The 13,619-nt window shown below is 43.7% G+C and overlaps 1 long non-coding RNA gene across 1 annotated transcript; it reads left to right on the top strand.

The window, feature by feature from the left end:
• The first annotated feature begins 8,269 nt into the window (after positions 1-8,269).
• Positions 8,270-9,856, top strand: LOC146805414 (uncharacterized). Its single transcript, XR_014967459.1, has 3 exons — positions 8,270-8,364; positions 8,781-8,962; positions 9,744-9,856. It is a non-coding gene; the product is annotated as an uncharacterized LOC146805414 (long non-coding RNA).
• Positions 9,857-13,619: the final 3,763 nt, after the last annotated feature.

Below are 13,619 nucleotides of genomic sequence, written 5' to 3' on the forward strand. Positions count from 1 at the left end.
ATATTAAATAGCACTGGCAGCAGGTTTCTGAGCAGAACTATGGGTGCCGGCACTCATTCTTTACCAAATAAGCACTGGTTGTATGATATGGTGAGAGTCAGAATGAGTCACAAGTGACCCTGTGACCATCCACTCTCTGGTGGGACTACATCTCCTGCACTGCCTGCCTTCAGGAGAGGAGGGGCCGCAACGATCTTTCCAGTGCAGGAGCGCCTAAATTAACAGCCTGAGTCCCACTGCATGGGACCCTGTGACCATCCACTCTCTGGCGGGACTACATCTCCTGAACTGCCTGCCTTCAGAAGAGGAGGATCCACAGCGATCTTTCCCACGCTGGAGCACTTAAATTAACGTCCCGAGACCCGCTGCGCAAGAGGCGCACGGACCGCACCCCGGCAAAACTCAGTTCAAGGGTGGGTGCTCTCTGCTATTGGGGGTGGGTTCCGGTGTAAAAGCTACCGCTGGGTCTGTGGTGTGGCTGAGAGCGCCCGCAGTGACCTCGCTTTCAAACAACCCATCTGTAAATCTGCGCCTAGATTCAGATATGGGGAAAACAACGTCCACTGACTGTGGGAGCGGGGAGGCTCGGGCAAAATCCAGCAAAGCTAAACAGACACGTAAGTCCGCTGGGAGCTACTGTGTCTTAGACTTCATCAACGACCTTTTAGTCAACTTTGAGGAAATCCTTGTCCTGTCTGATTTGACCAAACTGACCTACCAATTAGCTCTAATTTGAAGCCACAAAAACGCATTTCTTAAATGTTTAATAAACCGACTACAAGCAGTAGCAAAATTTCCTACCCTAGTCACGCCCCATTGGCCACCACTAATATTGATGCTGAGCCAATGATTCCAGCACCACTCACTATTGACTCAGCCCAGGGCCTGCTGACACCGATCTTATTTTAAGCAATTGAGTTCTACCCCTTCAGAACTTGAGTTGCACCCAAAAGGGAGGGGAGCAGATAGGGAATCATGATGATGCTATGGAGGAAGGGGCAACAGTGGAGGACAGGGAAAGTGCTAGTGTTGTAAATTGGGGTGAGGTTCCTTCAGATAGGCTAGCAATGAACGACCAAGTTGCTTCCAGGATCATAGCTGACCCGAGGTTATAAGTCAATATGCTGCAATCTGCAGTCAAAGACCTTACTGAACAGGTCAAACTCTTACAAGCCAGAGGCGATACTATTGTCCAACCCCCATGCAGACCTCTACCCAGCAAGTAAATTCGATCCACTATGCCAACCTTACAAACCTTCCATTGACAGAACCATATCAACACCTCACAAGAGTCGCCAGCGCTAGCCCAAACACTAAGAATATCCTGGTATCATAAGTCGCACATACAGCTCCAAGGAGGGTATAGCTCCAAGGGGGGTACACGATGCATGGTCACAAGTTAACAAAGGCCAATCTGTGCAACAGGGCCCTCTTCCCATTTTTGACTAGTTCCACGACTGCCCAGAGTTGACAACTCCTCAAACAACTCTGCTGTCTGGCGTGAGCACACCCAATTGCCTCCTAAGTGTATCTACAAAACCAACGTGCCCAAAGTTTCCTCTCATGTAAGATATGAAGGAAAAGACTCTCTTATTAATAAAATCATGCATTGGATCCACAACTTGAGGGGCTATCACTCATTCATAAGGGAAGACATCTTGTGTGCTAAAAGTTTAATCCACCCTAATACCCATACAGACTGTATAGAACTACACTTTTCTACCAGTAGTCAACTCAAGTACAGACTTCCTGAACTCCCATCGCTGCTGTCTGTCCATCACTCAGTCACTCACTCTGTGGCGGTGCGTCCATTGTGGGTGTTGGGGCATTGCCCCACACTAATGCCACGGAAATCGTTCTACTTCTGAAGCTAATTGCAGTAATCAGGACTCCTGATTGGAATTAGCGTCAGAAGTAGAACAGGAACGCTGAAAGGCATTGGGCTGCGGCAGCTCTCTCAGGGTTGAGTGACAGCGTGCTCAACCCGCATGTTCATTTTTGTACTGATAATTTTTACGATCAGCCCGAACATGCGCACTAGCCTTCCCCTTAGGAGAGCGAGGGTTGCTTCATACGCAGCTCCCGGTCTCCTAATGGACCAATCCTGACGCTGCTGCCTGCTGGAGCAGCGTCTAGATTGGCTGAGAGGCAGAAGACGTTGAAGGCGCCAATGCACCGGACCCCGGCCCAGGAGCAGACAGCAGAGGTGGCGCGGACCCGTTCGGTCAGGTAAGTTTAAGTCTTTTTTTGTTTTTTACTTTATTTAAACCCCCCCACCCCCGCACTACCCCCCCACGAGTATTGTGAGCACGAGCCATGACGCATGCATAGGAGAGAGGTGCTCTCTAAACCCGAAATGTCAGTCAGTGCTTGTGAAGACAGGGTGTAGGGACCAGGGAGCGACGGGCGGGGTCTCGGCTGTGTGTCTTCAGCCATTTCACCAGCTTCTCTTGACTATGTAAAGTAAACTCATGTGTTGCTGAGGTTGGAGCATTTAATGTCTTCGAGCTGGTCATAGACAACTCTTCCATTAATTTAGTTTCAGATGGCTACGAGCTAGTTGGTGGCGAGGTCAGAAGCTGGCAGCTAACTAGCAGTGCAGTTTGAAGTAGTTAATACCTTGAAGGTCCCTTGAAGGCTGGACTGGAAACCAAATCAACTCTGACAAAAGTGTGTGAATGTGGACATCTGTACGTGAGGTGGAACTCGCCAACTTGAATCCTGGCAGGGCCAGCTCTGCATTTCACTCTTCTGTCAGCAGTTTGGCAGCGCCGCTAAGAAGTTCTGTCTGAGCCGCTGACTTCACTGCATTTTGTGAGTGGATTATTGACTGGGCTTTGCGTTGGTTGTTGGATCGTATCTTCCTCTCTGGATGTAATCTCCTCCTCAAACGGATCTGTTCTTTGTTGCCTGGAATGGATTTATTTCTGTGTTTTTATTTTCTGTCCGGAGATCTCACGTTTCCCCACCCCTGCCTGGTCCTCTGGTGATTTCCTCCCTCCCCTCCCTGTCCTGCCTCCCTTGCCCCCATCCTAAGAGATACCCCGTCTCCACTCTTCTGACCTCTTTTCTCAGGATACAATGCACATCGTCCCCTCCACACCCCTCCCAGGAGTCCCCGTTACCTGCATAGCCTTAGAAGAGCCCACCACCCCGTCCCAACCCTCTCCTATGACCCCAACACAACCCCTTCCCCTGCTCGCTCAGTCCCAGGGATACCTCATTCTGGGGTACTATCCCTATTTCTCTGACACTTTTTTGTCTGACCTTTCCGCCCCTAGAGTACCCCCTGTTTCCTCCCATTCCCAGGGGCCAAGGTCTTGTCCACTCTTTCCAGCCACAAGTATCCTTCCACCCCGCAACCCTGCTGTCCTCCGTCGGCCCTAGGTGTCACTGTCTCACTTAAACCCTGTTTCAACTATACCCCCTGCACCTGCTCTCTCTTCCCTCAATTCCATAATTACCCCTCCCTGAATTGAAGATGGTTCCCGTGCATCAGTGCCCGCTGCAAGGCCTGTTGACGGATGCTGTGGTTGGTGGGCCAAGGAGGGTGCCCTTCGGACTTCGTTGCCCACTGGCGCTGCTTTTAGGGTCTGTGACACCCCTTCTTCTGATTATGCTGTCACCCTGTGTGGGTGGGGCCAAGTCTCCCAGCTGCCATGAAGTCAGGACATCCTTCCAAATCCGCCAAATCGGGCCACTCAAGCTGGTGTCAGAGGTGCCAGCGGCAGGTGAGTGCCCTTCTCGCATCCATTTCCTCAGCCCTCGGCCACAGTACTGTACGTTGCTTACTGAGTTCCTCATCTCTGGTGCCTACCTTATCAATAGTAAACACTGTGCCTTACACCCTCTTGTCTGGTGCTGGAAGTCTCATGGTCTGTGAGTTTCTTCTTGATGTGGTTTGTCCTGGGACTCCTGCTGGGAGAGGGGCTCTTCAGGCCCTGCTATTTACATGTGCATTGTGTTTCTGGCCCGCCATATTGGCCGCCTTATTGACAGGCCGTGATACACGCGCTATGTGTCTCTGAGCCACCACCATAGAGACAATGCTACTTACAGGTGCCATGTGTTTTTGTGGCAACAGATTAACAGGCCATGGTCCATGCATGCGGCAGGTGTTTTTTGTGAGGACTTACTGACAGTTCGTCAATCGTGCTACTTAGTTGTGCCATGTATTTGTGGGCCAAAATATTGTCAGGCCATGCTACTTACATGCACTAGGTGTTTTTGTACAGTCAGGCTGACAAGCTGCGCTCCTTACATGCATCATGTGTTTTTGGGCCTGTGTACTGACAAGATATGCTATTTAAATGAACCATGTATTTTTGAGCTGCAATACTGATAGGCCATGCTACTTTCATGAACCATGTGTTTTTGGGCTGGCCTCAATGCTATTTAATTCACAGACTCACTATTTCAGAATTTCAGAATTTAAACATTTTCAATGTTAATTATTTATAAGAAATCATTGTTGTTACTCATTTATCTTAAACAGCTAACACCCAGTGACAAAGCCAATCATACTGACAGGCTTTAGGCGTATGTCAGTTGTTATGCCATTTATCTGGATAAAATTATATCTCAGAGAGAAACCAAAATCCCGATCTGAAGGCACACTATGGGAATCACAGAAATGTATTTGTTATGTTCCTTTATAGGGAGCACTCACTTTTTTCATTAGTGACAGATTGTTATATTTATTATATCATTTCAGAATTTTTCTCACCTCAAGCGAGTAGACATACACACCTCTAGTGACTTCCTGAATACAGGGTGAGTGTCCCCGTTCCCTTATTCCTTCCGTATCCCTCCCCACACCAACTGTTTTTTCAGTCCTCTATACTCTTTGCAAATGTACAGAAGTGAGGTTATTTCATCTAACTGCGTCTTCTCTGGGGATTGTTTTTATCTAGATTCAACCTGTCAGCTATTGCCCTCAATCCTTCAGGATTACTGAGACACTTTATCGTCTTAAATAGCCAAAAAACTTGGCATCTCATGATAAGGTAAATGGCTTAATGGCATCAATCATTGCAATCACTTATCACAATATGCCCCATTTGGATGATGGATTCTTTGACACATCCAAATAGGCTGACACTTCATATTTCTAATACATTAAATATCCCTTATACCACTAACATGTATGAACTATAGAGGTTATGTACATTTGTAATTCATTCAAATTACTCTGACTCCATTGCCGATTACATCTTTCCATATTCTCGATTCTCTCTCTCTCTCCCTCTTTTTCCTTTTCTCTTATTTGTAAAATCTTTTGATTCAATCTACTCTATAGCCTTCTCTTGCTCCACATTCTGTGACACCATAACTAATGTATATATGTGCATATGTATATTTGTATTTTTGTAAATATTAGATAACGAGTAGGACTATACACATGTGAAACCCTTTTGTGGACATATTTTTAATGTTTATGTACATTGTAGATCATTTTTGTCCTTTCATTAGTTTTTTCATTATTTAGGAATTAAGAATACATGGCTACCTGATGAAGGGACACATGCTGAAACGTGCATAGACTATATTTAGTCATGCAAGATAATTACATTTGATATTTGTTGCCCTTTTTTCCTACCTCCCTTTCCTTTTGCTTGTCATCAATTGGATTTGTGTATGACATTTATTATATGAATTTCACTGTAGATGTACAAATCAATGCATAAAGAATTGTATTAAAGGACATTTATCCTAATGCGAAGAATGATATACAGTCTTTAAATACATGTACAAATTTGCTGATCTTTCTTTATCTATATATAATAAAATTAAAAAATCAAAAAGGTATTTTTAAATGGTATTGGTCCTTGGGTTATTACATGTGTCCCTAATCAATTAGTCCACTTTAGATCAAGTTTCCTATATGTTCTTCACACAATTGTTTTGTAGACCCTGATATAGGAAACGTTATTAGGGGTACCCCTGTTATACTACACAAGGCTTTAGGCTTATGTCAGTTGTTATGCCATTTATCGGGGATAAAATTATATCTCAGAGAGAAACCAAAATCCCGGTCTGAAGGCACACTATGGGAATCACAGAAATGTATTTGGCATGTTCCTTTATAGGGAGCGCTCACTTTTTTCATCTCACTTAAACACCTGTCTGCACATATTTCTATATGACTGGTTACAGTCAGCAGCTGTGGGTGCTTCCCGAAGTCTGATTAGAGCATATTTTTCCAAAGTTAATGCTGCATGCATTGCAAGACACTGGGCAAGCATACATTTTAAAAGGCTAAAGTTGTCATGCAGAACAATTTACATATTACAGTAACTGTTGAACAAATTAATGCAAGAAGATATGGGCCAGTTTTTAATGTGTTTAATATTTCAAGACTATACAGTCCCACTGCTTAATAAGCCTTGCTTTATCGCTGCATTAATTTGCTTTAAAATGCACCATTTGCCAATCTTTTTAAAATTTCTTTCTCAGGAGAGGGACTCTCCCTAGACCCCAGGTTTGTTCATTGAACTTATTCACATCGCTAACCAGTGTTTTCTATTGGAAAGCTTACAGCCAAAGCAGTCTTGCTTAGTACCCTAGCCCTCTTCAGAAGTCAGACTTGCTTGGCAACCCAGAAATTCTCTGAAATAATGTATGAGTTTTTTTTTATGAATGCGTAGAAGAACTGAATTTTTAGTCCATTTATCACAGAAATAGTGCTGAAAATCGCACCAAAAAGATGCCAATTTAAAAATAAATTCTTCACAGGGGGAGAATCCCCCCGAACCCCCCTAATTGCCATCGGGCTCGCTCGCTGCAATCGCTTGCATACGTTGATTCGTTCTGCATATGCCCCACCAGTTTCAAATTCCACCAGCCACGACTGCACTCACTTGGGCTCAGACTCCAACTTAGCAACTAATGATTGACTCATGCATCAAGCCAATTCTGTATGCACTGAAATTCATTTGGATAACCTCCACAGCACCCAAACTGTCTTGACTAATGGTAGCCCTCCCATAGATAATCTCTCTCTAATCCCCTGACCAATGGCTCAAGGAATCAAAAGGAGCAGTTGTATATCAACGAATGGCCCGGCGGAGGGGCTACACGTCCAACAACAACTCAGCCCCAAGACGTTAAAACAGACACTCTGTCACAGCTACCTCAAACCAATGACCACCACTACTTGGTGACCAGCACTGCCTAGCGGGTTCCACAGATGTGGACAGTGTAGTATTTGCCACTTAGCTAAAAACAAACTAGTGTTCTTTAAGTACAACACATTGAAGACTTACAAAATTCAGGACTTCATGACCTGTAATTCTAAGCATGTGGTCTACTGTATTGAATGCTGCTGTGGCAAAATATACGTCGGCAGCACCATACGTCCTTTGAAGGAACGTATCCAAGAGCATGTTCGTGCCATCAGAAATAGAAATTCGGATTATCCGTTGGCAGTACACTATAATCAATTTCATATGGTGGAAGGTAAAATTAATATCATGTTCCATGGTATCGAAAGCCTCAAAATATCCAAACGTGGTGGCAACCATACCCTAATGTTAAGACAATTAGAGAGTAAATGGTTAATCAGATTGAGAGCTATTGATCTAGGGTTAAACATCGATAGGGAACTGCATACTTTCTTGTAAACAAGTGGTTTAGGAGTCAACATACAACATAAAACCTATTGAACAAACACTTGACGAACACAAAATGGATAGCACAATTATTACACAGTTTGCAGAAATGAAGGAATACACTGGCTGAATATGGGTGATTTTTGGAATAAAGAACATTTATAATCAATCTGTGACTATGTTTGTTTTGCAGTATCATCACACACCCTGACTGTGACTGTGAATATCCTTTGTGAATGCACTGGGAAAACTGATATCCTTGGTTTCTGTTGGGCTAAAATTACTAAACTGTCTTTTGGGTCATTGGGACTATTTGTGGATTTAAATCTACTAACACACAGGATTGTGTGGGGTTATCTATCTCCCTGAATTATTAGGTTGGCCATATAAACACAGGACTAAGACGTGCCCTTAGCCAGAAGGTCTTACTTTGAATTGTGGGTTGTGGCGGGTATTTTTACCTCAGAGTTATCATGCTTTGTGAGCAACTTCCTAATTACTCTTCTGTGTTTTAAAAAAAAGATTTTTTACAAATTAGTGGAACACATTATACATTAGTGCCGTTCTTTGCACGGAAAACACTCCGGGACCGTTCCAAAATGGCGCGACTTTCTGGTTTTAGCGGTATACATTTAGTCCTCTCTCTGTGTCTGCACGCACGCACGTGTGTTGGAAAGGGTGATATGCCTTGAGCTGAGACAGTTGTCGGTGTAGAACGTAGGAGTTGAGACGCTGATACAGGTCCCGCTTACAGGTATTACATTAGTTTTTAAACGAAGGTATTAGTCTCAAATACACGTTGGGTCCATTGGCAATGTGTGGTTTATTCTTAAGTCAAATATGTCTTTTGGGTTCAAATCCGTAGTTAGGGTCAGGAAAAAGGGACCTTGGTTGCGGGGTGGTAACCTTGAGTTTTATCTCTTCAATTATCCTCTGCTGGGCTTGCTACATTTGTTTAGGTAAATTTTTATTAACATAAAAATATAAATAAGGATCGGATAAGGCTATGAATATGGAAAAAATGTTTTTATGGGATTACAAAGCAAAGAGTATGGCTCGTATTACAATAAGATTGGGAGGGTAATCAGTGCCTATGATGGGTAGACTTTGTGCCTTTTAAAACATAGGGAAGCCATTTGATAACGATGTATTTATCTCGATTACTTTCAGGTGTATCATGACCTGTTTTGGCAACTATAAATATAAGTGAACCCTTATCGGGGGGACTCGAGAAAAAATCTTGGGCAGCTGAAATAGAGGCGTGCTCAGATTACTATTTTTGAGACAGTGGTCTCCATTGAGACACGGAATAAGGATGTTTACGACTTCCATTTGATTTCACAGTAGGGAAGGTAAGAGCTCTGGACTGTCTTATGTCTGAATTGGTAGGTGTCATTTACATATGGCCCAATGCTGTTTGCTGTTAGTTGTTTTGAACATATAAATGCTCATATATTGTCCTTACAAGTATAAAGATGTTGGATACTGGCTCTAAAAGTGGTTTTACATTAGAAGCTGAGAGAGATTTTTTAATTGGCAGTCCCTTTCGCTTCCATTGTACTTTTAATTATTGGTAAACAATGCTAGATGGAGACAGAGATATGGATTTTTTTAAGCTAATTTTTCTCTTGGTCGATAGGTGTATCACTACTTATTGGTTACGGCGCATATATTGTTATGGCAAGCAGATAAATACGATTACGTGATCCACAAGGAAAGGACCCATTGTGATGGGACAAGTAACTAGCTACCATTGAGACTAAACAAGTGAGGAAGGAGTGGCCGAACCTCTCGTCTAATACACACTAGGTGAGATACTAGCTTTTAATGAGGTTAGATCTTTACAATAATCTTTTGTGCACATAGTGCCTTTTTGTAATTTTGGTGGTGGTTCTTTGCATTTCAATGGTGAAATTCCTCACTGGAGTGTTTTATTTCTTTATTAACTCTTTGACACTAGCCCCCTATTACTATTTAGTGTCAATGACAATAACTGGCAGAGCGCAAATGTATATACATTAGATTATGTGGAAGAGAATTTTACTGTAAATATTGCCTTTTTAACAATTAAATTCTGTGTATTGTATTCTTTTATTGGTTTGTAATTGTATATTTGTATATATTTGTTCACAGCCTTGAAAAAGTCCTGATTGACGAAACACGTGTCGGCTGTTTTGTGTTGTATTGATACATGGGCATAACAAGACAGAACAATAAAGAATGAGAATTCAATGAAAACTGTGGAGCATTTTGTGGACTTTGAACATATATCCTCTTTTTATATATAAAAATCTCTATCTATGCTTATGTGTGCCTCAACTGATGGGTAACCAACTCAGCCCCAAGTGCAGGTAGGGAATGCCATCGACGACAGTCAACCTATCTTTACTAATGGCCAGGAAAATACTAGCTGGTTTATTCTGGTGTCATGAATGTGGCAGGTGTAAGGTCGAAAGTGGCCCTCTTACATTGGATTCAATTTATTGAATCCTTTGACATCTGCATTCTTCAGGAATGCTGGAGCATCTCCCCAATCTACATACCAGGTTATTTTACGTTCCATCGTTCAGCAAGTACCAATAAACAGGGCCGGCCAGCAGGGCGGTTGTTGCTTTGGGTTAGAATTGCTCTCCAATGTACGGTTTGGGAGCTCCCATCCAATAGCCCTAATATTCTAGCTGTCCAAATCAAGGGCCAGGATGGTACTTTGGTTCACATCTGTAATGTCTATGCGAGAGGAACCAGAGCAGGAAGGAGGTCGCCCACTCTGCAAGAGCTGGAAGTACTCCTGGTTGATTGGGCTACACAGCCATTACTGATTGCAGCCGGTGACTTCAATGTCACTTTTGAATCCCTAGAAGAGGATGACATATGTGGGACAAGGTAGGTAGAAGAGATGTGGCTTGTCCCCCACCTTGACTTACCCCCTATCAAAAACTGGTCCCAAGTGGCACTCCAGATTAATGACTTTACCCTGGATTTCAGCCAGAGGGCAGCAAATTGTTGCACAAAATCAGATAAAATAGGGGCCAACACTTCCAATAGGACTACAAACATTAGCTGCATAGACTACTTTATGCTGGATTTAAGACTGTGGCCTAGAGTGGTCGATATAGCTGTGGGCTCTACCACGGACAGTGCCCATAATACCTGGGTCGACCCTTGGAGTCCCCCAAATCTCACTCTAACGACAAGGGAGATACTCCCTTCGAATGACAACAGATGACTAAAATGGCCCCAGGTAGTCCGGTATGTAGGCAAACTTGAAGCAATTAAGCATAATTTGCTAGAAAGCACCATAGAGCTATGTAGGTTAGTTCAACTCCCGGGAGGGCTAGTAGAGATCCCAGCTTACCATAATCATCTTCTCGAGCAGTTGGCTACATACTTTTGAGAACCACTGCGCCCACAGGATACAGGTAAGAAGACTATGTCACAGTTTGCCTGGTTTAACCAGGAGTGCAGAAGCCTCAGACGCCAACTAGCCCACGCCATTAGGACAAACATTGTGGCCTAATTGAGAGAAGTGAGGAAGTCCTACAAGTCAGCCCAGGCTAGAGCAAAAAGGGAATGGGACGAGAATAGATAGATGCTTATTAAGTCGGCCTGTGCCAGAAAAGATTCACAGCAGTTCTGGCTTCTAGTAACCGAGGGGATGCAAACAGGACCCTACCACTGACTAACAATATGTCCATCGCAGCTTGGTTTGACCATTTGTCATTAGTATACTCTGGCCTCTAATGCCACTGATTTATTTTCTAAAGATGAAATCAGGTCTAGCATTAACTCCATCATACTTGCCAAAGCCCCTGGACCTGATGGCATCCCGGTTGATGTTTTGTGAATGACTGAGAGAACTGGATAAGTTATATCTTGGTATTAGCCAATGGGATTGCAGCAGGGGCCCAAATGCCATCTTCCTGGAAGGGAGCAGAGGTGATCCCAGTTTACAAGAAGGGGGACAGATCTTTACCCTCCAACTATAGGCCCGCCAGTCTTATTGACTGTGTCCAAAAGGGGTTCGCTCGCGCACTCCTTTTGAAGATACAGGCCTGGAGTAGTGACCATATTATCTTGTCCCTTTTCCAAGCTGGGTTTAAACAAAAAACGAGCACAATCGAGCAAGTGTTCCGAATTCCTTTTACTGAACTGGAAGAGGGTGGTCATTGGCCAGGGAAGCCTCTACGTAGCATTCATCGACCTAAGGTCTGCTTTTGATCTTGTCCCTTAAAACAAGCTCTAGTGTGTTTTAAGAGATGTGTCTCCCCCTAAAGTTTCTAGCACTTATCATTCGCCTCCATGAGGCAAATCTCGTAAGGGTTTCGCTGGGGCAACCAAGGTCAGCTCATTGACCCAATTGAAGTCAAGAAGGGGGTTCAACAGGGTTGTGTATTGGCACCCACACTCTTCTCACTCTTTGTCCAGTACCTCTCTGAGGTCCCGGCTGACGCCCCCACCTTGGAGGGGGGGTGGCTAAAGTAGTAATGTTGTTTACTGATGACACGCTGTTGGTCTCCAAAACCCCTAGAGGGCTCAAGCTGCTGCTAGACCATTTTAAGGTCTTTTTTATGACTCCAGAGGCTTAGAGATTAATACCTCAAAGACAAAACTTTTAATGATGAACCCCAATAAATTGTATAAAGGCAAGCTAACATTAGGAGGGATTCCATTGTAGAGGGTAATTACCTTTGACTATATGGGGATCACTCTCTCTGAGGATATGTTATGGAAGCCCCGTGTATTGAAGTGAAATCTCCACCATAGACAGATAACTGTGGCCTCGATCAATGAACCTAGGACCTCCTACAGTGAACCAGTAGCAGCCCCACTCCACATATATGACTCCAAGGCTGTAGGCTCAGCACTTTATGGTGCGGAATTGTGGGGATTTAAAAAATTGGATGGCCTCTTGATTTTTGAGAAAAAATGATTGTGGGCACTGGTTTCACTCCCACAGAACAACCCTCTCTACCCACTAAGATTGGATTTGGGCAGAGCTTCCAGCACTGACAAGGCCAAGTTTCGCCTCCTATTATTCTGAAGTGAGTGCACTTGACACTTTAAGAAGATTGGCTGGATTTGTAATGTGAAATCCTTGCTCACTTCAATAGAATTAGAGGGATCCTGGGATTTTAAGGATACAGTACTACTCCCCAGTAAAGACCTGGTTAAGAAACAATACTGGAATTGGGTGGCTCAGCCTTCACTAACTTCTCCATCCTGGGGCCGCCTAACCATGGAGTTTATGGAATTCAAACTGTCCTGTTCATATGAATAATATTTGGAGGCCATTACGATTCCTCAGGACGGGAAGCTCTACATGCAATTTAGATTTGGTTCTCCTCCCCTGAACTCTTTTATTGCTTCCTGGCAGCAGTCTTCTACCTCATCTCAAGCTTGCCTACGTTGTGTCCTCGCCACAGAGTCAATTAGTCACATATTGTTTTCTTGGGTGCAGAGCAAGAATATCGATGGGAAAATGTCGACATATATAGAGGTAAGAATATCATTGGTGTTAAACATCGATGTAAGTAGTATCTATGTCAAAAATATTGATTTGTTAGTTGTGTAAAAATATCGAGAGTGTTACATATCGATGTTAAAAATATGGATGTAAAAAATATTGATGTAAATAATATGGATTTTATGTTTATGATGTAACTTTTTACTTAGTTGTTTAATAGTTATTTTATGCTATTTTTTCAAATTTCTAATGTTTGTATGGAAAGACTAGGGGGTCCATTGGGATTAGGTACTGGCGGTACGGAAAAATGTCTTTTCCGCCAGCGAGCAGCGGTCCTCACGTCCGCCATATTAGTATGGCTAAACATAGCCCATTTCCCGTCCGCCACGGTGCGACGCACACAGCCATCAAAGTGCGCCCGCCACCATGGCAGTGGGAGCCAATAGAGACTCTCCGCCACGCTGAATGACGTCCACCGCGGTCCTCAAATTAGGATGCCTCATACAAGCAGACGCACCGCAGCGGAGATACTGCCCAACCAGAGA

This window comes from Triturus cristatus, chromosome 8, assembly GCF_964204655.1.
Source record: "Triturus cristatus chromosome 8, aTriCri1.1, whole genome shotgun sequence".
Taxonomy (NCBI): Eukaryota; Metazoa; Chordata; class Amphibia; order Caudata; family Salamandridae; genus Triturus; species Triturus cristatus.